Source organism: Myxocyprinus asiaticus, chromosome 28, assembly GCF_019703515.2.
Source record: "Myxocyprinus asiaticus isolate MX2 ecotype Aquarium Trade chromosome 28, UBuf_Myxa_2, whole genome shotgun sequence".
NCBI classification, from domain to species: Eukaryota; Metazoa; Chordata; class Actinopteri; order Cypriniformes; family Catostomidae; genus Myxocyprinus; species Myxocyprinus asiaticus.
The window spans coordinates 38,030,887-38,057,304 of record NC_059371.1 but is presented as its reverse complement, the minus strand read 5'-3'; the positions used below and the strand labels follow the sequence as shown (position 1 = coordinate 38,057,304).

Here is a 26,418-nt window from a genome sequence, read left to right as displayed (position 1 = left end):
AGGACTATTTGACGACAATTTTTGTCTACAATTTGTCAACATTGTCTAACGTCGAATAATCATTTCAGCTCTACAGTCGAGCCATTCTTGCCTCTATTTCAGAAATAGAGTGAGCTAAAGATGCAATAGGCCTTGATCTTTATAAAGAGAGGCTCTCTATGGAGCAAGTCCTTGGGAAAATTGGAGCATAGAGTTTGACAGTTTTTTCTTTGAGACCAATCCAAAGTAACAGAAGCCTGTCAACAGAAGATTAATTCTGTCTGTGATTAATTCAGTTTATAACCCTTTTCATGCTTACTGGTAAAATAATCCTTCAAGAATTGTGCTGAGCAAACTGAGGATGGGATGGAGAAATCCCAATTGTCTTGGGTGAAAAATGGAAATACTAACCAACAGAATTGGACCAACTCATGTTGCATTTGTTATGGGCAAACAAGAGTTGCTCATTTGAAAGTAATGACTATTCCAAGACTGGAACTCACTGCAGCTATTCTTGCTGCTCAGTTATACCGAATGCTAAAGAAAGAGCTCGAATTAAACCTTGTGGATTCTGTCTTTTGGATAGACAGTACTTCTGTTCTGAATTAAATCTACAGATGGAGATATCAGACCTTTGTGGGTAACAGAGTTTTTACCATTCCTGATCTATCGGAGAAGCAGTGGAGGGATACGCTGAAGAGCTACACTCAACCCAGCAGTTTCTGCATTAAGAGGTCTCAATGCTGAGTCTTACCTGGATGGGATAAATGGCTGAACCATTTTTAAAACAGTCAGACACAGATTGACCTACATTGCCACAAGAGCCACTTACTGTCTCTGATGACCCTGTTTACATCTGGTATTAAGATGCATTTTTGGTGATCTGATTACCTGTGGTCAGCGCTAAATACAGTTCAAAAAGGGGTCTAAAAAATTCTGTGGTCAGATCACAAAAACCACATACAAATGTGGTCAAAAATACATGTGACCGCATCGCATTTAAGGTGTAAATGCTAATCCATCCTGAATGCATCACGGCAGCAACGAAGCGCCACCCTTTATCTATCAATCAACCGCTGCACTAAAACAAGAGTTTACATTTTGCTGGTTACAAGTGTAGCTGGAGTAAAAGGTCATTCCTGTTATTTTATTTCAGTGCTGGTTATGTATGTTATACACATTCGAAATGGTGCTGTTTGTGTTCATTCATGCATTGATAATGTAGTATTTGGGTTTTGATTTACTTCCAGATCTTGGCTAACTAGCATTATATGCTTAGTGTGTACCGGATTGGAGAAAGAGCATTGTCTGCTGTTTTGCTGGTGAAATATCCTCTTTACAGGCATGTTAATAATTTGTTATGTGTTAATTGTTTCGATGATGGTATATGTTCTGAAATATACACTATATTGCCAAAAGTATTCGCTCACCCATCCAAATAATTGAATTCAGGTGTTTCAATCACTTCAATGGCCACAGGTATATAAAATGAAGCACCTAGGCATGCAGACTGCTTCTACAAACATTTGTGAAAGAATGGGCCGCTCTCAGGAGCTCAGTGAATTCCAGCGTGGTACTGTGATAGGATGCCACCTGTGCAACAAATCCAGTCATGAAATTTCCTCGCTACTAAATATTCCACAGTCAACTGTCAGTGGTATTATAACAAAGTGGAAGTGATTGGGAATGACAGCAACTCAGCCACGAAGTGGTAGGCCACGTAAAATGACAGAGCGGGGTCAGCGGATGCTGAGGCGCATAGTGCAAAAAGGTCGCCAACTTTCTGCAGAGTCAATCGCTACAGACCTCCAAAGTTCATGTGGCCTTCAGATTAGCTCAAGAACAGTGCGTAGAGAGCTTCATGGAATGGGTTTCCATGGCCGAGCAGCTGCATCCAAGCCATACATCACCAAGTGCAATGCAAAGCGTTGGATGCAGTGGTGTAAAGCACGCCACCACTGGATTCTAGAGCAGTGGAGATGCGTTCTCTGGAGTGACGAATCACGCTTCTCCATCTGGCAATCTGATGGACGAGTCTGGGTTTGGTGGTTGCCAGGAGAACGGTACTTGTCTGTGCATTGTGCCAACTGTGAAGTTTGGTGGAGGGAGGATTATGGTGTGGGGTTGTTTATCAGGAGCTGGGCTTGGCCCCTTAGTTCCAGTGAAAGGAACTCTGAATGCTTCAGCATACCAAGAGATTTTGGACAATTCCATGCTCCCAACTTTGTGGGAACAGTTTGGGGATGGCCCCTTCCTGTTCCAACATGACTGCGCACCAGTGCACAAAGCAAGGTCCATAAAGACATGGATGAGCGAGTTTGGTGTGGAAGAACTTGACTGGCCTGCACAGAGTCCTGACCTCAACCCGATAGAGCACCTTTGGGATGAATTAGAGTGAAGGCTGCGAGCCAGGCCTTCTCGTCCAACATCAGTGTCTGACCTCACAAATGTGCTTCTGGAAGAATGGTCAAAAATTCCCATAAACACACTCCTAAACCTTGTGGAAAGCCTTCCCAGAAGAGTTGAAGCTGTTATAGCTGCAAAGGGTGGGCCGACAACATATTAAACCCTATGGATTAAGAATGGGATGTCACTTAATTTCATATGTGTCTAAAGGCAGATGAGCGAATACTTTTGGCAATATAGTGTAGGTTGTGCTTATACAGTCTTTGCAGTGGCGTGCTCTGCATGTGGCATTTTTTGCACGTGGTATGGGCCTGAAGCAACGTAATAATGGTTATTTTGATTTCATTTTATTACATAATGTATTATGTATTATGGAAGTGATGTTTATGGAAGTTATTATTTTCTAATAATGCACATAATATATTTGGGTGGTATATATCTATATATATATGTGTGTTATTTTATGCTGTCCATAATTATATATGTAATTTTTTTTTTCTTTCTTTTACTATATTTTTGTGCAGTTTGTGTTTGCAGTTTATCTTGTTGGCTCCCAAACGGCTCTTTTTTTTTTTTTTTTTTTTTTAAAAGAATGTCTTGTATTTTTTCAAGTCAGTTTGCAAGAGTTTGACTATGATTGGCGTTAAAACAATTCTAATTAAATTATTAAATGAAATCATACTCTACCTTAACCACAATGTATTTAACAATGCATTGGTTTGCATTTGCATTTAAAGTATAACTTTTTAAATGTATATAAACAAAGTGCATATAAATCTAACCATTCAAAGCGAATACAGTCTGAACAGCATAATAGAATATTGCACCATATCAATGAAAAATAAATACAAATTAGCAAAGCTGCAGCATCCCACAAACTGAAATAAATGTAAAAAAGTAGGATGCTATTACACATGTGCATTTAAAGTATAACGTTTTTAATGTATATAAACAAAGTGCATATAAATGTAACAATTCAAAACGAATACAATCTGAACAACATAATAAACTGGCTCCGCCCTCCCTCACGCATCTTTGGTTCATTGGTTGACAGGAACAACAGGTGAGGCTGTTAGTCTGAGCAGACAGTCCGAACGAATGTGTGTGCGCTTGAGCATTTAGGCCTGTATTATTTTATTTCTTTTTGCGTTCTTTGAATTCGTTAATTCTGTTCATTTAAATCTTTTGATTATTCATATCTTATATATATATATATATATATATATATATATATATATATATATATATATATATATATATATGTGTGTGTGTATATATATATTGTTTTTTTTTTTTTTTTTTTTTTTTTTTTTTATTAATAGATTCGGCTCTTCTGATATGCGAGCCGACTCCCAACGTTCACCTACGAACGACCCATCACTAATCTCAGTCTGTTAGAGTGCGCTGAGATGAACGGACGCATGTGATGATTCTCTCCATAATTAATGCCGTGTGTACCGGATTGGAGAGAGAGCATATCCTCTTTACAGATTAAAAGGGTGTTGGTGCCTGATGACGGTGTCTGTCTAGTTCTTGAGTCCAGTGTACCATTTGCGAGCTGCTACACAAGCGACTTTACAAGAAAAAAACTTCAGTTCGGAAAATTGTAAAAAGCGGATACATACACATGAGAACTTTGCAGATCTTCTTCAGCGTGTCTGATATCAACATGTAGGGACACTTATGAGAAGCACAAACATCTGCAGTTCAGGTTAATACAGGTAATCCACTATTAAATTTCAGCTGCATTTGGGAGAAATGGTGTGCCTTTTTCTTTGCGATTCCTTTGTCTTTTCTGACTTTGTTGAGCTTTAATGTCATGCTGTAACACTGACATACTGATTGATGTATGTCATCATGAAACAGGCGGTGTTTTAGACGCATGTTCTCTTTTCTATACATCTGACTGTTTTAAGCACCTGCATGCAACCATGTAGGTGTCTGTCATGTTTATTTGCACTAAATATTTAAAAAGATGGGGTTTTGTTGTTACTGTATATGTTTGCTTTGTTTTTCCGAGGTTCTTTATTAAATTGTGTAATGCTATATTGTCGTCGTGTCGCTTGGAATTATTTAATAAAAACAAATTTAAAGTGTGTTCCTTACCCTATTAATGTCATGACTTTTCAAATAATAATTTTTAAAACTGCATGTATATGAAAAATAATGTATAAAAATGCATCATCTGATTGAAGTCTTGAAGTTCGTCCCAAATGCACACTTTTATAACTCATGAATCCTCATGGACTCGCTGACTAGTGCCCAGCGTCTGCCCTCGTTTATATTACCAAAGTCTGGACTCAGGAGGACCACAAGGGCTCAGGGTGCCATTTGGGACAGGGCCTCTCTCGTGAACATGCACTCATTTACAGACCCACTTTACAGAAATGCCGGTTTACTTAGCACCGGCTTTTAGCACCTGCTCAACAAATCAATGTAAATACCTGTAAATAATACAAATTATGTAATTAAACATGTAACAATAAATATATTTATTGATTGAATACATGGATTTGTTAATATTTAAAAAGCTAAAATGTGACCAAACTGATGAAAAACTAAAAGTATAATTAGTGAAATTAATATTTTCTTAATGTACCAAGTTAGAAGGTCCCCTGTTTAATTAACAACATTAGATGGGAGAATTTCTTATGTAAGCAAAAGCGACATTACAATTGAAATATATCCCAATCAGAATCGACTCAAGAGCTTCTACAAAAGCTGACCAAAAAGAGACATATTTTAACAATTTGAAAACATTTTGATATTTAAAATATTATTTTTCATGTCAATCATAAGTTTTAAAAGCCTTAAAGGAAATCATATATCCCTCCTTTCAAGGAATAAGGGTTACAGTTGTAACCAGTACGTTCCCTTTCATGTCAGTCACTTCGATGCTGCGTCAGTAGCTGACACTATGGGAACATTTTTACCATTGCGAGCAATGGCGTCGACAACCCAGTGAGAAAGTCTTTGCTTGGAGATGGCCAGACCTTTTGAGCTGTCTCCAAAGCAGACAAAGAACTGATCTGTCAGACTGAACTGACAAGTAAGGTCAATATACATGCAAAGCGCACTCACAGGCAGAGCATGTGCAATCTCTGTGCATCGTCTGATTTAAATAGAAGAGGAGAGAAAGCATTTAAGGTTACCAACGGAGCCCTGAAGGGAGTGGCCAAAACTTGGGGCATTTAAACTTCTCTAGGCTTGAGAATGGCTTTTGACAAGCCAGGTCCAAATTCCAAACAAGAATTATGTCAAAGCCAAAGCAAATAGCAGCGCAGTCTTCAGAGGGAGTATGCGCACATTTACTGCATCAAGTGGCTTGAAAAGGAACCCATAAGGACACTCAGTACAAGCACTAAGTCCCAAAACAGGTCAGTTATGGGGTGAAAAGGCCTCCGCCATCCTGCACCTTGCAAGAATTAATGACCAATGGGTGTTTGCCCACAGACAAAAATCCAAGGGGACGTGGCCTGCCACTATAGCAGCGACATACACTATGAGTGTGAATGGAGTCAGTCCTGCATCCAAACCCTCTTGTAAGAAGTGAAGCATCATATACACAGGGCAATGTGCTGGGTCCTCATATATTGAATTTATCAAGTGCTTGCGATAACAAAATTATTTTAAAACAGTAACATTCAAGGCAACGCAGATAGCAGAGTATAGATTGGGCACGCGATTGTAACTTGGTGTATGTGCGTGCAGTGTGCATAGGTGCTGACTCAAATTATGGAGCATATTATTGACTGCTATGGATCTGTGAGGATATATCAAAGGATGGGTTTCAATTAGTGGTTTGCCCCATGAAATAATTCCTATCAGTCTTAAGTTCAGCGCAGACTGACAATACGCACATTAAACCAGAGCAGAAAGTGAATGTCTATGTCAAGCGCTTCTGGTGATCATTTTACAACACAGATTTGTTTAGGATATCCCACAATGTGGTGAAATTTAACTATGTTCATAAGCTTTTTCCAACAACAACAACAAAAAATACAAATAATTGAAGATGTATTTTAATATCTGCTCCATAGTTAATGGTAAAACAGTACATATTATACACAGACTATATACAATTTGGTACAAAAGACAACTATATTGTATCTCTGGAAAAGATGGTTAATTTTTATTCCAATAAGCTTTGATTTATTTGGGCAATGGGGTTTCTGATGTTCTGCATGCTCCAATTACGTCATCAGAGGATTATGGTATTGCATATCTCACATCATGTTTTCCAACAATTTATTGCATATCACATTTTTCCTCAATATCATGAAGCCCTACTTCAAGGCATGTAGCCGCATCGTTGAGGGGGCTCTGGCCTGTAGTATGGTGTTGAGTACTAGCTGCGAAGACCCAGCTGTCATACGAGCCCTGTTTAGAGGCCAGACATGAAGCTTCCACAGCTCCAAACGAGTATGCCAGATCGTGCTTTGTGTCAGCGAGAGCAGATCTGTCCTTAATGGAATTCTCCACGGGGGCACTCCAACAGCTCTACCAGGTCTGGGAACCAAGGGCAGTTGGGCCATTCCGGTGCAACCAACAGCATGGTTTCCATGTCTTCCCTAATTTTGCACAACATTTGGTGTAGCAAACGAATGGGAGGGAACGCATATTTGCATTTCGCTGGCAAATCGTGAGCTAGGGCATCCAAGCCCAGCTGAGCTTAAATTGTGGAGCACCAGAGTGCATGGTCTCCAGAGAGGCAAACAGGTCCTTGGCTTCCCTGATGGCCTCCCAAAACCTCAGGAAGTCTCCATTCCCCTTGGCTGATCCCCTGATGTGAGAGCAAGTCTTCACCGCAGTTCAGGAGACTGGGGACATGCATCGCAGGTACTGACAGGAGATGCTTTTCGTACCAGTGGAGAAGCTGGCTGCCAGGTTCAACACTGGGTGCGACCGCACTCTGGCAGTTTATGTACACCACAACCGCTAGTGTTGTCTGTCCAGATCAGGATGTGAAAGCCCTGCATGACTGTTGAAAACAAAAATGTCCAAAACAGAGTGTCACTACAAGACATAAGCGACCATGTCGCCAATGGTCGTAACAATAAAGCATCCTAAATTTTACAACAATCTCACCTAAATCTCACGGAGGACTACTTTTTTCAAGCTTGTATGAATTTCTCTTTTCCGTTGAACACAAAAGATGTTATCATGTTGTAACAGCTCTAACTCTGTTACCTTAGAGGTTATGTTTTTCCACGCCATTAGGGGGCGTTAACCATCTTCATAGATGAGTATTTAGCCAGGTACTATACCTGAAGAAGTAGGCAAGCGTTTGGATAGAGGAAGCACTGGCTTACTTGTGCTATTCCAACTTTCTTTCTGAGGTCCTATGATTGAGGAATTTGTTTCCTTTTGATCAATCAATAAGTAGTGTTGGTTTTTTCTTACATGCACTGTATGGTTTTGGTGATTTGTACTTAATGTGTAACTATTGGATTGAGTATGTATTGAGCATTGAGCTAGTCATGCATGCTAATTGTGAATGTGTCTTTTATTTAGATGGACCTTTTATTCCTGTGCTTTCTTTCATGTGAGGAAAGTATTTTTTTTTTTTTTTTTTTTTTTGCACCAAGTTTGGCTTGTTTACATCAACATTGGATTGCCACTAATTGAACTTTGCTTTCTGAAAGTGCTGACTTTTGCATGGACATCATAATTTCAACCATTACCAAACATTGTCGGCTTCATCTTCAGCAAAGTTTTTACCATTCTCTTTTCTGGTTCAGATCACTCAACACTGAACATTTCTTGATTATTTCTGGATTATTTTGGTAATTTGATTTCATAATTTCTACTTTTGTGTGTGCTATGTAAATGATTGTGATGATTGGGCTGTTGAATATAATATACATGCAATTCACTGCAAAGTTTGGGTCTGTTACTTCATGTACATTGTTGGGTAAACCAAAGGAGATTAACATTCATCTTTTAATAATACCTAAAATAGTATTAAGCCTTTCCGTCCTTACTCTGTTATATAACTTAAGCCTAAAATGGGGTAGTGGTTATAATGTTGAGCAGAATGTTAGTCTAAGTCACCAATGCATCTTTTTTTCTATACAATGACAATGAATGGTGACTGAAACAAACATTCTGTCTAACATCTCCTTTTGAGTTACAATGAAGAAAGTCATACAGGTTTGTAACAAGAATTCACATTTTTTTGGGTGAACCATTAAGAAATACTGAGAGAGAAGCTTTTTGGTTTATCAGTTATGATAAATCAACAAACAGGGAAGTAGAAAAGAATCCACTCGCTGTGAAGGTGTGCAGTATCAACAACGCAGAAAAGATTTGGGCCCAGAGCATGAGATATGAAATTGTGATAGTGAAGAAGAAAATTCTCATGAAATGCCTCTGTGCTCCATTTTACATGCCCGTAATGACACACGTATCAGGAGCAGAGCATCGAGCACCATCTGCCAATAGATTGGAATGATTCTAAAGGGCTTCAGAGATCGTCACTCCTGGGAGAAGTTTCCCATTGCATTAGCTAGTGACGCAGCTTCAAAGTGATTTTATGATATGATTCCAAGTTAAATATGAATAAATGACTTCTTAAGGTTTATGAGGCACACAATAATAAGATGAATTACATTAGTTACATTTTTATTTTCTAGTGTTTCATTAGATTTTTGGTGTTATTTAGCTTACATTTATTATACTTCTATGACAATATTTATATTTATCCACATCATCTAATTTTTAATTTTTTTTTTTTTTTTTATGTAATTTATTTACATTATTAAGCTGGTCACATGATCTCAACATTGTGCATAAAATGTCACCCAGTTCCATTAGGATAAATAGGAATGCTAATAGATAGTTCTTTACATGTATTACAGACAGTATAACATTTTAAACATTTTTCAAAAATACTAATTATTAACTTGCATCCAAAAAAAATTTTTTAGGGAAAAATAGTGCATTTAAAAACCCTGTGAAATCAAAATTAAAGTTTTGCTGCTTTTTGTCTATATCTATTAGCTTTAAGGTCATCTATATGCTAGTGTACTTCTAAACGTTGACAATTTTTATTTTTTTATAAATCACATTATAAATAACCTTGCTGATGTCGCTGTTCGTTGTTGAGCGAGAGAAATCAGCAAGCATGGGTCAAAAGTGTGTCTTTCGCTGTTTGAAGGCACATATTTTATTCAGTTTTCCAACCGTTATTTGGTTGAGAAGGAAATGGCTTGAGTTCATGCTTTTTTAAGATTAAAATATTTATTGATTCATAGAAATGACAAAGAAAAACAAAACATATATACAATGAATCAACATTTAACTCCCACTATTACCCCTCCCAAATCAACAACCCCACCCCGACTCCCAACGAACATCCCGTAAGTACATACACAAAAAAATAAACAAATAAAATATATAATTATTATTTTTATATATATATATATATATATATATATATATATATATATATATATCTCATACACATCTAAAACTATGCCTCTCTCTCCACAGTTCCTCCCCGAGAGTCTCCCAAAAACATCAAATAACTGTCCCATTTCCCATCAAATGAATCCCAGATCCCCAGCCTTCCACACGACATCTCAAAAGCTGGCACCCTCCCCATCTCCGCGCACCCCTCCCGAAATGGGGCGCTCCAGCCAAATTCCATCTCCTTAAAACAATCTGCCTGCCTGTCATAACACTGGTCAGGACCCAATTTTTTATGTATTTATCTCCTATATCGATGATGCACCATCACCCAAAACACAGAGTCTGGGGCAAAACAAAACCCGAGTGCCCAACACGTGACACACAAAACTCTGAACCTTCAACCAAAATTCCTGGATCTCAGCACACCACCAAAAAACATGGGCCATGTCTCTATCCTCCAACTGGCATCGCCAGTAGGTGGGTGTGTCTTTAAGACCAAGCCTATACAATCTAGAGGGGGTCCAATAGAATCTATGTACAATCTTGAATTGCATAAGGCGCACCCTTGCATCTCTAGATACAGACTTGACATTTTTTAGAATCCTAGCCAACACTCCCTCCTCCAATACCAAGTTTAAATCTTTCTCCCATAATCACTTGATAGAAGTTAAAGCTCCATCCCTCAGACTCTGAATTAGCAGGGAGTAATACACTGATGCCTCATGACCTTTTCCAAAAGCAGTAATCACCACTCTCACTTTAGGGGGGTGTATACTACTCCCAAAAATAGTACAAAGCAGATGGCGCAGCTGTAAATACCTAAAGAACTGAGATCTGGGAATCCCAAAATGTTGAACCAAATTTTCAAAGGATCCCAACACTCCACTCTCATACAGGTTACCGAGCAAATTAACCTCCCTCACAATCCACTCTGACCAGCAGAAAGGGGACTTATTAATACATAATTTTGGGTTCAGCCATATGCTCAAAGCAACATTTAAATAAATGTCCGAATTAAATACTCTGGACACTTTTGTCCATACCGGGTGCAAATGTGAGATAACGGAGTGTAACTTAACTTCTCTGGTTAGATTGATAGAAAGGCTTTGCAATGGCGAAATAGGGGCAAGAACTTCCTGTTCAATACAAAACCAGGGAGAGGCTCTCTCAGGTGGAGGTGACAAATGAGGCAAATGTCTGAGACCGAATGCATAATAATAAAACAAAATCTTGGGTAGGCCTAGCCCACCTTTGTCAATCGGCCTATGTAACTTATTGAAATGTAATCTGGGACGCTTACCATTCCAAATGAAGGACTATGCTATGCTATCAAATTGCTTGAAATTAGAGAGGGAGACATCTACAGGGACAGATTGTAGCAGGTAGATGAATTTTGGAATACAATTCATTTTAATAACATTAACCTTCCCAATCATAGATAAATGTAATTAAGCCCACCTGCCCACATCGCTCGAAAAACTTTTTGTTAAGGGGTCAAAATAAACTCTAAATAAATCACACAAATTTGCTGGGAATAAAATGGCCAAATACTTAATGCCCTGTTTGGGCCACTGGAAGACACCTGGCTGAAAAGCCTTCGCTACCATATCAAACGCCTTTTTGGTATCAAGTGAGATGGCAGAGACCGGAGTCTGATCATTCACCACTGACCACATAATATTGATGAAACACCTAATGTTATCAGAAGAGCTGAGGCCCCGAATAATCCCCACCTTATCTATATGTATAAGAGATGTCATAACTTTACTTAATCGGTTAGCCAAAATTTTTGACAATATTTTTACCTCTAGCTGGATCAGGGAAATTGGACGATAACTCTTACACTCGCTTGGATCTTTGTCCTTTTTAAGAATCAGACTTATCCGGGCTTGTGTCATGGTTGGCAGAAGCTTTCCATTCTTTAATGACTCCGTATTAACTTCTAACAAATGTCGAGCCAGTTCTGTAGCATAAGATCTAAAAAATTCAGCGGCAAAACCGTCTGGCCCGGAGCCTTGCCTGTAGGCAAGGCCTTAATTACCTCGCCAAGCTCCAAGTTTATCTCAGAATCAAGATAATTTTTTTGCTCAGCCGTCAGTTTAGGGAGCTCTATTGGTTCCACAAAATTTCTAATATTTTCATCAGTAGACGAAGACGTGGAGCTACAGAAATCAAGAATTATTGATATCAATGGCCAATGTAACATTTTCACCACCAGCAGATTTCACTAAGGGAATGGTGGAAAAAGACTCTCTCTGCTTTATATATCTAGCCAGAAGTTTCCCTGCTTTGTTTCCCGACTCAAAGTATGACTGTCTTGCCCTGAATAGCCAAAACTCCACCTTCCACCAAAATAGTGTTATATCTGTATTTCAATCGGGTCAATTCTCTGAGGCCATCAGACAACATTCGGTGCTTCAGCTCTGCCTCGGCACTTTTAATATTCCCTTCCAATTCCACGAGTTCTCGTGCTTTGGATTTTTTGATGAATGAGGCATAATGTATGATCCGACCCCCTAAGAACTGCCTTAAGTGCCTCCCAAGCCCCACCCACAGAGGATACTGAGGACCAGTTTGTCTCCATGTAAACATTGATTTCAACTTTTAACATTTGTTGAAATGCAGGATTTTGCAAAAGGGATACATTAAAGCACCAACTATGATTTATTTTTCTCTGTATGTGGCAACACCTCTAAACTCACAAGGGCGTGATCTGAGACTAAGACGTTTCCAATTAAGCGATCGACAATAGATGAAATGAGGGACTTAGATATAAAAAAATATATATTCTAGAATTAATCTTATGGACTGTTGAAAAAAATGTATAGTCCCTTCCAGATGAGTTCAAAAGTCTCCAAATATCTGTAAGACCAAGATTTTCACACATCCTGTGAAGCGTCACTGTTGCTCTAGGGGGCTTACACACATTTGCTTCACTATGATCAAGGACTGAGTCCATCAAAAGATTAAAGTCTCCTCCCAATATTATATCATGAGGGGTGCCAGCGGCTTGCAACATCCCTATAAAAAAGCCCTGATCATCAGCTTTAAGTGCGTAAATATTAGCCAAAATCAACCTTTGCCCCTGAATTTCTGCTAAAACAATAATGACTCATTTATCTTTAATCTGTTTGAGACATTTGAATTGTAGATGCTTACTTCTCAATGTATTTGAGCCTCTGCTCTTACTTTAGCCAGCACAAAAGAAAACATGTCCACCCCATTTCTTCCCAAAATTCTTTCATTTAAGAAAAGAAATAACCTTCCTCCTTTTTATGGGGTGCCCCAACCATGTGGAGAGAGACAATCTGCTCATATTAACATTTGACATTTTGACATATTAGAAAAAATAGATTGTGTGTCAAAAATAAAATTATAATGACCACATTCCAACATTAGTGCAACAATCAAACCTTGAACATCCCCCAAAACAAAACAAAACAAAAAAACAGAAAATAGAAAAACGTGTGCATTAACCCCGCACATGACAGCGCCAACTGGCATCCATCCCTCTAAACTCAAACAGTCCATGCACGCCTACGAGAGCCCCCGCGACGAATTTGCCATCAGATTGCTCAAGTCCGGTGCTTCTATACAAATTTTGTGAGACAGAATTATACAGCAAAAGATAATCTATAAAACAAAAATAAAATTATAAAGACCACATTCCAACCAATAGGTGGAATAAACACAAAGAACATGTAGATTCTTCCACATAACTGTCCCGAAGGTGTGTTCCTCCACAAAACAAGCTCCAGCTGCTAGCGTAACCAGCATAAAAAAATAAATTAAAAAAAGCCGTTCAGTTTCCTCGGGCAGTCAAACGAATGTTCAGTGAGCCGGCCCATTCGGCTGTTACATGAGTGCAACAAATGACCTAATCACTCCAATGTCTTGCAAGAAATATTCCACAAAACAAACCCCAGCCAATAGGAGGCATAAGCACAAAGAATGTGCAGATTAATCCACAAACTGTCCCGAAGGAGTGTTATTCCAAAAAAAAAAACTCCAGCCGTTAGGAGGAACCAGCACAAAGAGAAACAAAAAAGGCGCTCGGATTCCTCGGACGGTCAAGTGAATGTTCAGTGATTCAGGCTCACTTGGCTGCATCCAGAGTACCACAAAATGACTTACTCCATTTACTTTATGAAGGACATCACTTGCTGTGGGCATGTAAATATTTTGCGGCCATCCTTAATATCTATTCTCAATTTGGCCAGGAACATCAGTGCAAAAGCGACCTTCCGTTGACGTAAGAGTTTCTTGCATTCCTTGCATCGATCACATTTCTCTCTTGTTGAATTTGCAAAGTCTGGGAACATGAAAATGCTGTGGTTCTTCCAAGAAAGCCTTCCTTCACTCCTCGTCTTGCGTAAAAAGAGATCTTTATCAGATGATCTCAGAAACTTGGCCAGAGTTGATTGGGCCTGTCTCCCTCCGCAGATCTCCGAGCCAGAACTCTGTGAGCTTGCTCGATTTCCAGCTTATGGCCTGTTATGTTGAGCAGACTCAGGAAGAGCCCATCTAGGAATTTCACCATATCTCAGCCGCCTCGTCCTCAGGAATTCTAACAATTCGGACATTGTTTCGCTGGTTACGATTCTCCAAGTCTTCCAGCTTTTCCCAGATGCGCTCTAAATCTTCCTTGGTTGCTAGCAGGTTAGCAGCTAATACCTTCTTCAATGACTCCAGATAATCGATCTGTTTCTCGACATCCCCCACTCTTGTAACCATTTCAGTGAATTTTGTCTCCATGTCAGTGATCGATCAACGTATTACAGCAAGATCCTCCAAGTCAGCAACGACGTTTGTCAGCATTGCCGAATTTCACGTTGCCATCCAAATTGACACCCGGGCTTTTGGCCTGCTACTCAGGGGCCTCAGCTTGAGCATGTAAGTGTCTTTTAATGTCTCCAGAGCCCAAGGATTTTTAATTCTTTGACATATTGTCTCCCTAGAACAGTTAAGAATCAGGGTGTATCGAATCTCACCGGTTTATGACACAAAAAGTATTAAAACTAGCAAAATGCACAGAGCTCGCCGTTCACACGTCCGAACATCTCATGGCGCCACGTGACAGTCAGTTATTCCTTCACCAATTTAGAGATGTTCACCGTGGGGTTTGCGAGCTACCTTCAATTGGCAGAGATGGATGTTCCTACCCTTTACACTGTGGGGATATCGCCTCCGGTACGAGTAAGTATTTTTATGTGACAATTATTAAATGAACTGGAATCAAAATCAATACATTTTCTAACATTAATTTTCTAATCTCCATATGTTAGCCAGCAACTAGAGATGTTGAATGTCAGTATAACTTGGCGCAAAACACCGCTAACGTGGGCATTCAAGTCAGGACGGCAAAAAACGAATGGAGGAGTAAAGGTAGCATATAATATAAAACCTTTTAATTTAAGTATTGTGCTGTGTATTTCCAAAAATGAACAACATTTTTAGCAGAATGTAACCAATAACCAGAACTAAGTGATTTTCAATTGTTCCAGAATAAAATTTTTATTTTTAAATGCTGGTAACCAGTTACAAATGGTTAATTTTGTTCCGATCATTTTTTTTCATGAAATTAAAGGCCAAAGGGTTTATCACAGTAAATTTAAACCACTTCATGTTGCCCGAAAAAATTAAACATGCTTCAATCCTGAAGGAAACTTCTGTATCACACATTTCTTTGCCTAATTGCCCTTTGTGGATGTCGCATTCCAGCTCAGTCTCATGAAAATTCGTACATATTTTATGAGTTGGGTATTTCGTATGATTTCGTACAAGTTCGTATGAAGTTGTATGATTTCATCATGAGCAAATGCCTGGATGTGTAATGTGGAACAAGCTTCGCACATGAGGCGTTAAGGACATGCTTATTAATATTATGCCCTTCACCAAACCCCTTATCTAAACCTAACCGATCAGTAGTGTGTGTATACATGATAGGAAGCTGTTGTGTGTGACAGAAGCAAGTAATTTTTGCCTATTAGATGGAAATGATGTTCAGCGACGTCATTGGCTGTAGTGAAAGCCATACGAATTCATACAAGTGCAGTCGTACGATATCATACGAATTAGCCAAATTTAGAAAAGTTGTATGAATTCTTATGATTTCGCTGTGAGCATGTGTAGTACATTCTCTGAATGAAGACCAGAGAAGATGAATTATAGATAATTACTACATATCCATGCACAGCTAATCTAGGTTCAAGGAAAATATTCTTAGATAAAAAGTTAATTTCTCAGTTGTTTCCAAGTCTTCACTGAATTATTGTTAGATATTATGCATTAATACAGATTTGATGCTGCCAGGTTTTGACTCAGAAGCAGATCTGTAAATAAAATATACTTCACTGTTAATTAACTGCTTGTTATGATTTCTACGCCGATAAATCCACCACACAGAATTGTTTTTTTTTTTGTTGTTTTGTGCTTATTTTCGCTTATTTTGTTGAGGCAGTGGCATATTTTTGGCTTGTTTTTCCAGACCATGTTGCTTGTTTCTCTTGTGAGGTCTGGCAACACTGCAGTTGGTATTTTGCCCACCCCTTAGCGCAGAGTACTGTCATTTTTAAAAGAATGTTATTAACCGTTCTTTTATTTTGTTCTAACCGATAATCTTTTGGAAAGGAGGCTGTGGAACTTCTGAACCGGAATGAAAAAAATATAGTTTTTGCTCAGAATGATCCGAAATGAAAAACATTTCGTTTTTTGTCCCTGCTTCTAATTGAGTTGGAATAGCTCAACCACCTCTGGTCTCTTGGATGCCCCCCTCCATGCAGGATTCCACTGACCAGGGATCTGCTCACGCAGGAGGGGGGCACAATTTGGCATCTGCAACCAGAATTGTGGAAACTCCACGTCTGGCCTTTGAATGTTACCCGTCTAATGCAGAAGGGCACTCACAGCCAGTGCTCGATACCATATGATGGCTTTCCAGTTGGATTGTGTATGCCATTGTGCTTGCATATGACTCGCAAGGCATACAGTTCCCTATTGGTGTTAGAGCGCACTCCACTAGAAGTATGGCGTCTTCATGGGAATGGTCTAATGGTGTTACCCTAGAGGACATCTACCAAATCACATTTCCGATGTTTGTAGAACTGCATTCTTCCACCTCAGAAATATTGCTAAGTTATGACACATGCTATCTGTTTCTGATGCCGAAAAACTAATTCATGCATTCATGACCTCAAGACTATATTATTGTATTGCATTACAATGTGGATGTCCTGCAGGTTTAATAAATACAATTTAGTTGGTTCAAAATGCAGCAGCTAGAGTGCTAACTAGAACCAAGAAAGATGATCATATCAGCCCCATTTTATCGATGTTACATTGGCTTCCTGTTAAGTTTCGTATTAATTAAAAAATTCTGTTTATCACTTACAAAGCTTTGAATGGTCTTGCTCCAAAGTACTTAAGTGACCTATCACGCTATAATCCAACATTCTCACTACGATCGCAAAACTCTGGTGTGTTAAAAATACAGAGAATATCAAAATCCACAAAATAATTTTCATATATGGCACCTAAACTATGGAATAGTCTTCCTAGCATCGTTCAGGACTCAGACACACTCTCTCAGTTTAAGTCTAGACTAAAGACTTATCTATTCAGCTAGACATACACCTAATTTATCTCTCAATTCATAGTTATGTTGTGTGGTTAGGTCTGTTGGAACCGGAAACACTTATTCTTTAAACCTGCTTTAAAGCGAATGGAATCTATGCTAATTTTATTCTATTTCTTTCCCTATCTAAACCTCTGGATTATATCACAAGGTTACCAGAGCCTGCCAGATCCATCTGCGGTCCTGCCTGATGTCCGACACCCACTGTTTCACTGAGTGATGATGACCAACTGCAGCATATGCTAGCCAGATTTCACTTCAGTCTACTAAGACGGATGTCACATCTAGATGTGTTTTTGTTCATGTTTTGTGTTCATGTCTTTTATTTTAAAGTTTAGTTCCTGTTCCTGTTCAGGTCATGTGGTTTCATGTTATGTTATTTCCTGTTTCCATGCCATGTTTGTTCCTGTTTCCTTGGTCATGTGATTTCATGTTTCCCTCCATGTTCATTTGTCTTGTTTTCATTGGTTATCATTATCTTGTTTCTCCCTTGTCCATGTATTTAAGCCTCATGTTTGCCATTGTCCATTGTCAGGTATTGTGAATATAACTTTGTTGGATTGTTCATATCAAGTCAAGTCATGTCAAGTTCATATTTTTGTATTTTGTTCATGTTGGGAGTTATGGTTTTTGGATTTCACGATTGATGATAAACTGCACTTGGGTTCATCACACATCATCGTCTTCATCGTCTGCCTATCATTGCCAGCATTGTTACAACGGACTTCACAGAGGATGATTTGATGCAAACTCAAAGACATGGGATTCTTCATGAGCCACTTTCTGAAGCATGGGCTCAGGATGGAGTTCACCAAAATGACCTGCCATAAGCTTCCAGCTGGACTGTGATGCTCCTCACTGAATGATACCTATATCAACTTGGTCAAAGGAGGGACAATTAATTAACCACTAACAAAAGCCTTCATTGGCCAAAATCAAAGGACAATGCATCTACGTGTATTTCCTCAGTTAATTCGTGATGACTTCAAGGACTTTAACACTAAAACTTATAGTTCAAACAAAATCATTTTGTTTAACCATTGACCCACAACACTTACTTAGTTTACTAAATATAACCACTAATAGTTCTAAACATAAATAACTAATATTGGCCTTATATTCATTTATTTTTTGTAATAGCGTAATTTCCTGTACAACTGCTTTGAAACAACGCCTGTTGTGAAAAGTGCTATACAAATAAATTTGACTTGACTTGACTTGACTTGGCTGCAGGTTGGGCTTCCCCAAGTACTTTTGCTAGGTTCTATCTTTGTGGCGAGGGCAGAATATCGCTCTGTACCCTTCAGTCGAATATTCTGACCAGAAAACGCTGCACTCCTACTTATATACGCTCTGTGTCATGTGTGAAGGAGATTAAAATTAAAATTGCCATGATTTTATGGAGAAACCCCATAGCGTCAGCTAACTGATTCAGCATCTCATTCCCTATTTTCAGGGAAACAGGGTTAAAGTCATAACCTTATCATTTTCCATTCATTATCATTCATGAATTAAGCAAAATATTGTGGTAAAAACACCTACTGTCATTATCCCCCAACATCTTAGAGGAGTCCTCCATGGTTTCTGTGATCCTCATGTGACAGAGCCAGTCAGGGACTATGAATAGGCAGACTTAAATGAGTTTGGACACTGCCTGCTACGCCTGAATGTGACAGAGCGCCGGAGGCAACAAAGAGGGTAAAAGCAGTACGCTTGCTTACATGAGCTCCAATTTAGGAGAATCAACTGACTATGCCACCCTGGTACTTCCCCAGGGAAATAATAACCCCAAAAGAAAAGGGCACACAGATGTGTTACCAAAGGAAGCAGAGAGACATTGGTAACAATACAAAAATAGATTTATTGAGTACACAAGTAATAGAAAGATAAAAACTTTTGGTTGACAGTGGGGCAAATGTCACTCAGAAAAGTCAGGCATAAGCTCAGTATACCAAAACAAAGGTCACACAAAAAGAAGAAAGCAAAATTAAATGTCACAGGGCTGAGGCTTACCAGTAGTGGGGTAGGCTAGCTAAAAATGTAGTAACTCCCCTGAAACCACACCACTCACCCAAATACACTCTCACAGCCACACATGCACACTAAGTGAGAAAATGGATGCAAGCAGCAAAAACACGACACTCAGTGAAGGAGACACCACCACCAAAGGATGGGGACATCCAGCTTCCCCACCCAGGAACCCTAAGCTCCTGGAATAAAAAAAGATACAAACAGTTAGCCAATGGATACACAATTAACTGCACAGGTTATAGTAAAACCAAGCTTCAGATGGTTATAAAAGAATCTCAAATGAGAACGTAGGGTATCACAAAATTGGCATCCCACAACAGAAAAGGAAATGAAAAATAATACCAAATGATATGGACAACTGATATCAATTGAGTAAACTTACACCAAATAAACCAAAATAAAACAAATACAGAGGGATGAGTGGCTAATTACTAAGAGAAATATAGCCAAAACTATACAAAAAATAAAACTGAATACTGGCAGACATCAACTGAGCTTTTGCCAGGCAAACCTAAATCAATACATAAAACAAAATTCAAATGGCACACTCAGTTTCCTTAAAAATAATACATGACAATAAACAGATACTTGGGAACAATGCCTCAAGAGCAAAAGAAAAACACTAAACAAACAAATTAATAACAACCACGCCCCCGCCGGCCATACAGCTTTTGAGCCGGCTAATGTGCACTGCTAAGGGCATTTTAAACAATGGGTTAGAGTGTTAAAACAGAGCGCCACTTTTCCACCTTAACACCAGCATTGGTGTGAAAAACAAACAAACAAAGAAAACAACCATAAACCATAGCAGCAGCAAAACAGCAGCGCCATCGTAACAGTGTCTTCTGATGAGAAGTGCACTCCCCGCCGCCCAAACAGAGAGAAAACGCCCTCAGACAAGCAAATCAGCCAACAGTGAATGGTTGCTTAAACCCATAGAACATATGGTTGCTCAAAGGCATAGATCGCAGTAGCCTAATCGCAAATATGCGAGTGGTACGAGACGAGCTGGGAGTAACAGACAGCCTGCACACAGCAGTGAGACCGAACGGATCTGACACTAACTACATGTGCTATCTGGGGTACAGAATGGGTCGTGGAATGACACGAAGGGTGAGTGAATAATGACAACATTTTCATTTGAGGGTTAACGATTCCATTAAAGTAAATTATATTTAAATTAAATCCACAATGAAATGTGGATATTTTTTACTTTCACTCGTGTTTTTCACTAGTTTGACTTAGTGAAAGTGGTTACCTACCAATACTTAGGCTAACCCTTGGTTTTTGCATCCTCCTGGCTGATACAGACATTTTTTGAGGTTGGGGAGAGGGACGGTGAGTGAGTGGGCCACATTTCAGGGATAAACAAATATTGTAAAGAGTGTCCCTGATCTGGTCAAGTGACTGGGTAAAGAACTTTTACATGAACTCATCTATCTAGAAGTTACATGGCACCATGTCGTGACTCGTGAGAAGACCACTGAACTTGAGGTAGGCTAAATGTTTATAACATTTTTTATGATATTTTCCAGGGAAATCCAAACTGTAAAAATAAAAGTACTATTTTGAGGAGAAACATGTTTTATTATTATTATTATTATTATTATTATTATTATTATTTTATTTTTATTTTTACATTTCTTAGTAATATTTTATTTGGAGAATAGCAATAAATTGTGTTAAATATAACTTCTTATCCATACAGATATCTGATATTTGGTCAAATATCAATATATATCCCCCAATAACATATATAATATATTTGAGCATATATGTTCATACTGTATTCCACTCACCACACATGGGAAAATATGTTACATTTATGAAAATTATTATTTTTATTTTTTAGTATTTTGAAATATATGTTTCATAAATGTACATAGCCTATATTTCATATTTTGCATAAATTGCCATATATCAGATTTCTGTATGGGATTGTGCTCATCTCAGGATAAATTTGTTTAAATTCAAAGGTATCACAACTTTGGGTTAGTTTTTGAAAGTATGAGTCATCCAAAAAATTAAATTTCATACCTCAAAACCAGTTGTTATTAAAAACGTCCGAGATATTCATCGCTGATTCTTCTGTTCCTGCCTCTTTCACCTGATGCACCGGAGGGCTTTACTGCTCATGTACAGAGAGTAGTCAATTAGCTTGTTTTTGATTGAATGATTGCTTGATTGGCAAATGTCTGTGGGTGTGTACATGATCTCACACACTATTTAAGGATAGACTGCGATTTTGGAAGTGTGATTGTTTTGGATGAGGAAGAGTCCTTCACTAAATCTGAAGTAGAGATGCATAGCTTTGTGGGGATGGTGACTTTTTGGAGGATTATAATGATATTTGTGTTTGTTCACTTTGTAGGTGAGGAACTGTTTTAACAACCCAGTGATCATAGTAGAGTTTGGTAGCTGACCAAATAAGTGCAGAAACACTGTGAATTGTGCCCTGTTTAACATTTTGAGTCAATCTTTTAAATTAGTTCAGTTTGAGTTGTGCTCTGAAACAGTTTCTCTGTTTGTCTGTGTCAGTGGCTCAAACAAAAATACCATGTGGTGAACCAAGAAAATATCAGGACAAGCTGCTGGACAACCAAAACCTTCTCAAATCAGTATTCAGAAACTTGGAGAAAGCTGTGTATAAATGTGCCCCTGGTTATGCGCAAACAGGCGGAAGTCCAATATCGTTCTGTATTAACGGACAGTGGACACCCTTGACCATGCAATGTGAACGTAAGATCTGTGCAATACTTCTCGATTTGAAATAACTTTGGTATCTAGCAGCAAAAGTACCATAATAGCCTTGCCTCTCGCTAGGGGAAAAACACCCTTACCCATTTCAGAGCAAATGGAACTGCTAGATATAATCTTGTTCAAGGCTTGGTCTTTTATTTTAACTCCCTGCTCCAAGTATGATTATAATTTTCTGCCAATATTTGTAATTGCAATTTCAGTCAATCAGATGTGCACTGTTTGTAAATCTGATCCCAAATGATTTCAGGTTATCCACATGCTGCTGGCATCCCAGTCTCTGGTTTGTCAGTTAAATGCCCTGTCATTAACATCCCCAATGGTATGGTAGTCAAAACTGCTAAGGGTTCTCCACTGGATCTAGTGTCCAACACAATCGTTCAGATCGCCTGTTCTCCTGGATTCAAACTGAATGGAGCAAATCAACTCCGCTGTGGAGCAGATGGGTCCTGGACCCCAAGTGTTCCCACCTGTGTGCCAGGTAGAGTTGGTCTTCAGTTGTGCTAGTGTTATGAGGTGGAAGGCATGTTTAACATTGCAGCATGTCATTCTGAGTGGTGGGGGATTTTCTTTTAAATTTGATTGCAAATGATTTCAGGTAAGCCAGAAGCTGCTGACATCCCAGTCTCCAGTCCGTCAGTGACATGTCTAGTCATGGACATCCCCAATGGTATGGTAGTGAACAATGCTATGGGTTCTCCACGTGAGGTTGTATTTAACACAATCGTTCAGATCACGTGCTCTCCTGGATTCAAACTGAATGGAGCAAGTCAACTCCACTGTGGAGCAGATGGTTCCTGGACACCAGATGTTCCCACCTGTGAGCCGGGTAGGTGATCTTTAGGTGTACTGAAACACTTGTTGGTTTTCAAGCTTGGGGGGGGGGGGGGTGGTGAGAGGATTATGGTGTTACTGGTTTAGGAATTTGATGCAGTCCAGTCTTTTGAATATGAATGGATCTTGTGACAAGATCGTTTTATCTGTCTTAGTGAAATGTCCAGTCATTGACCTCATTAATGGTCAGGCATTCCCACGTGAGGGTGTGTTTGACACCGTCGTTCAGATCACATGCTCTCCTGGATTCAAACTGAATGGTGCAGATCAACTCCGCTGTGGAGCAGATGCTTCCTGGACCCCAAATGTTCCCACATGTGAGCCAGGTAGGTGATATTCAGTGTGCAGGAGCAGTCAGGGCAAAAATTATAATGCATCCAGGAAGTATTCACAGTGCTTTTTTTTTTTTTTTTTTTTTTTTTTTCCACATTTTATGTTACGGCCTTATTCCAAAATTGACTTCACTTTCCTCAATTCTACAAAACCCCCATAATGACAATGTGAAAAGTTTAATCTTTGCAGATTTCTTAAATAAAAAAGAGATCACATGTACACAAGTAATCACAGCCTTTGCCATGACACTCAAAATTGAGCTCCAGTGCATCCTGTTTCCACTCATCCTTGATGTGGACTCCAAGTTGTAGAAACCTGTGGTAAATTCAGTTGATTGGACCTGATTTGGAAAGGCACACCTGTCTATAAGGTCCAACAGTTAACAGTGCATGTCAGGGCAGAAACCAAGCCATGAAGTCCAAGGATTTGTCTGCGGACCTCCGAGGCATAGATCTGGGAAAGGGTACAGAGATTTCTGCAGCATTGACTGTCCCAATGAGCATCGTGGCCTCCATCCGTAAACGGAAGTTTGGAACCACCAGCACTCTTCCTAGAGCTGGCCGCCCAGCCAAACTGAGCAATCTGGGGAGAAGGGCCTTAGTCAGGGAGGTGACCAAGAACCTGATGGTCACTCTGGCGCTCCAGCGTTTCCCCTCTCTCCACAGAGAACCTTATAGAAGAACTATCTCTGCAGCACTCCAATCAGGCCTGTATGGTAGAGTGGCCAGACGGAAGCCACTCCTCGGTAAAAGGCACATGACAGCCCGCCTGGAGTTTGCCAAAAGGCACCTGAAGGACACTCAGACCATGAGAAACCAAGATTGGACTCTGGCCTGAATGACAAGTGTCATGTCTGGAGGAAACCAGGCACCACTCATCACCTGGCCAATACCATCCCTACAGTATGGCAGCATGGTGGTGGCAGCATCATGCTGTGGGGATGTTTTTCAGCGGCAGGAACTGGGACACTAGTCCGGATCGAGGGGAAAGATGAATGCAGCAATGTACAGAGACATCCTTGATGAGAACCTGCTCCAGAGCGCTCTGGACCTCAGACTGGGGTGAGGGTTCATCTTCCAACAGGACGATGACCCTTGGCACACAGCCAAGATAACAAAGGAGTGGCTCCAGGACAACTCAATGTCCTTGAGTGGCCCAGCCAGAGCCCAGACTTGAACCTGATTGAAACATCTCTGGAGAGCTCTGAAAATGGCGGTGCACTGATGCTCTCCATCCAACCTGATGGAGCTTGAGAGGTCCTGCAAAGAAGAATGGGAGAAACTGCCCAAAAATAGGTGTGCCAAGCTTGTAGCATCGTACTCCGACTTGGCTGTAATTGGTGCCAACGGTGCTTCAACAAAGTATTGAGCAAAGGCTGTGAATACTTCTGTACATGTGAGGTGGGTTACTTTTTTTTTTTTTTTTTTTTTTTTTCAAATTTTGCTAAGACTTCAAACTACTTTCACGTTGTCATTATGGGGTATTGTTTGTAGAATTGAGGAAAATGATGAATTGAATCCATTTTGGATTAAGGCTGTTCCACAACAATGTGGAAAATGTAAAGTGCTGTGAATACTTCCTGGATGCCCTGTATTTTGCATATCTGCTTGCTGTTTACATGTGGCTTAACATTCTGTGCTCATTCTCTGGTTCCTCAGTGACCTGTCCAGTCATTGACATCCCCAATGGTATGGTAGTCAATGCTAAGGGTTCTCCACAAGAGCTTGTGTTTAACACCGTTGTTCAGATCGCCTGCTCTCCTGGATTCAAACTGAATGGAGCAGATGAACTTCACTGTGGAACAGATTCTTCCTGGACCCCAAGTGTTCCCACCTGTGAGCCAGGTAGGTCATCTTCATGCAGTGTCTAGAAATAGACTAGATGTAATATTGATTTGACTTGTAAATTGCCATTGCAGCAAAGACTATTTTGCTGCTTGTGCCCTTAGCTTTTATAAGAGCTGTCAAGCCAGAGCCTAAAGTATGTTTGGTAGGCCTTCATGGGATTTCTGAAGGAAGGGCAACAGATCAGCATGTAGCAGTACAGATGTACGTGGGTAATTCTCATGAAACCAAGCATGATGCATGGCAGAGAGGATTTCTATATACAAATCATTGAAGGCTAATTGTGGAACTTGAATGCAGTTTTATAGTTGTGCACCAAGCATTTTCTGGTTCTTAAGGATTGTTCATTTCTCATTGCCACAGTGCACAACCCTTGTTAAAATGGAAGCTAATGTTGTTTTGGGGGGTGTTAAATTTAAATGGTTTCTTTGGGGCAAGTCTTAGATTTTGGCATTTCTTGTCAAATTAAGGTATTGGTACATTTCAGTATGGCAAGTTGTGGTAATGGTTAAAACCCAACACCAAATGTACTCTACTTGTTTCTCATGCATGTCATGACTTAATTCTTCCAGAGCCTCTACTAAATCATGACTTGCCTTCGGTTTTTCCTTGTGGAACATGCACTCTAAATTAGTGCCCGACCGATATAGCGGTATTTGCGCTGATGAGAACATAATGCAGAAAACGATTTAGAATTGGGGTCAGTGCAGTTTGTCCAGCAGAGGATGCTCTGAATCCATTGTTTTCTGAGCTGACGGTGGCTCTGCAGACAGGGCAGAGTTCAGTGGTGTCATGGTAAGTTGTTAACTAGTTTGAAGTTTCCAGTATGTATTTAACAGTGACCCCATTTTTTTCCCTTTTCAATATAACTAATAACGTTAACCTTGTCCCTGACAACCATGTCACATGTTGGTTTGCTGTTAGCCAGCAATAGTTTGTCAGTGCAGTCCGTAATGTAGACTGAAAGGTAAACATCCGAGCATCTATTTGCCGCTCGGCAGACATCGGTGCGGTGGTGGATTGTGTCAGTGATTTCATACTACGTTATTACCTAGTTGGTGAGACCCAATGCAGGAAAGTAAAACTTTGTCCTTTTACACACTGTGGAGCTTATAGCTAACCATGTAGCTACTTTCATTGTCAGCTAAGTGGAAGCTAATGAGTAAATTTATTCAAATGTTATTTAGG

At 39.5% G+C, this 26,418-nt stretch overlaps 1 protein-coding gene across 1 annotated transcript in view; it reads left to right on the top strand.

The window, feature by feature from the left end:
• Window positions 1–26,418, top strand: part of LOC127418535 (sushi, von Willebrand factor type A, EGF and pentraxin domain-containing protein 1-like) — a 176,187-nt gene that overhangs the window by 98,228 nt on the left and 51,541 nt on the right. The gene's annotated exons all lie outside the window — the stretch shown is intronic.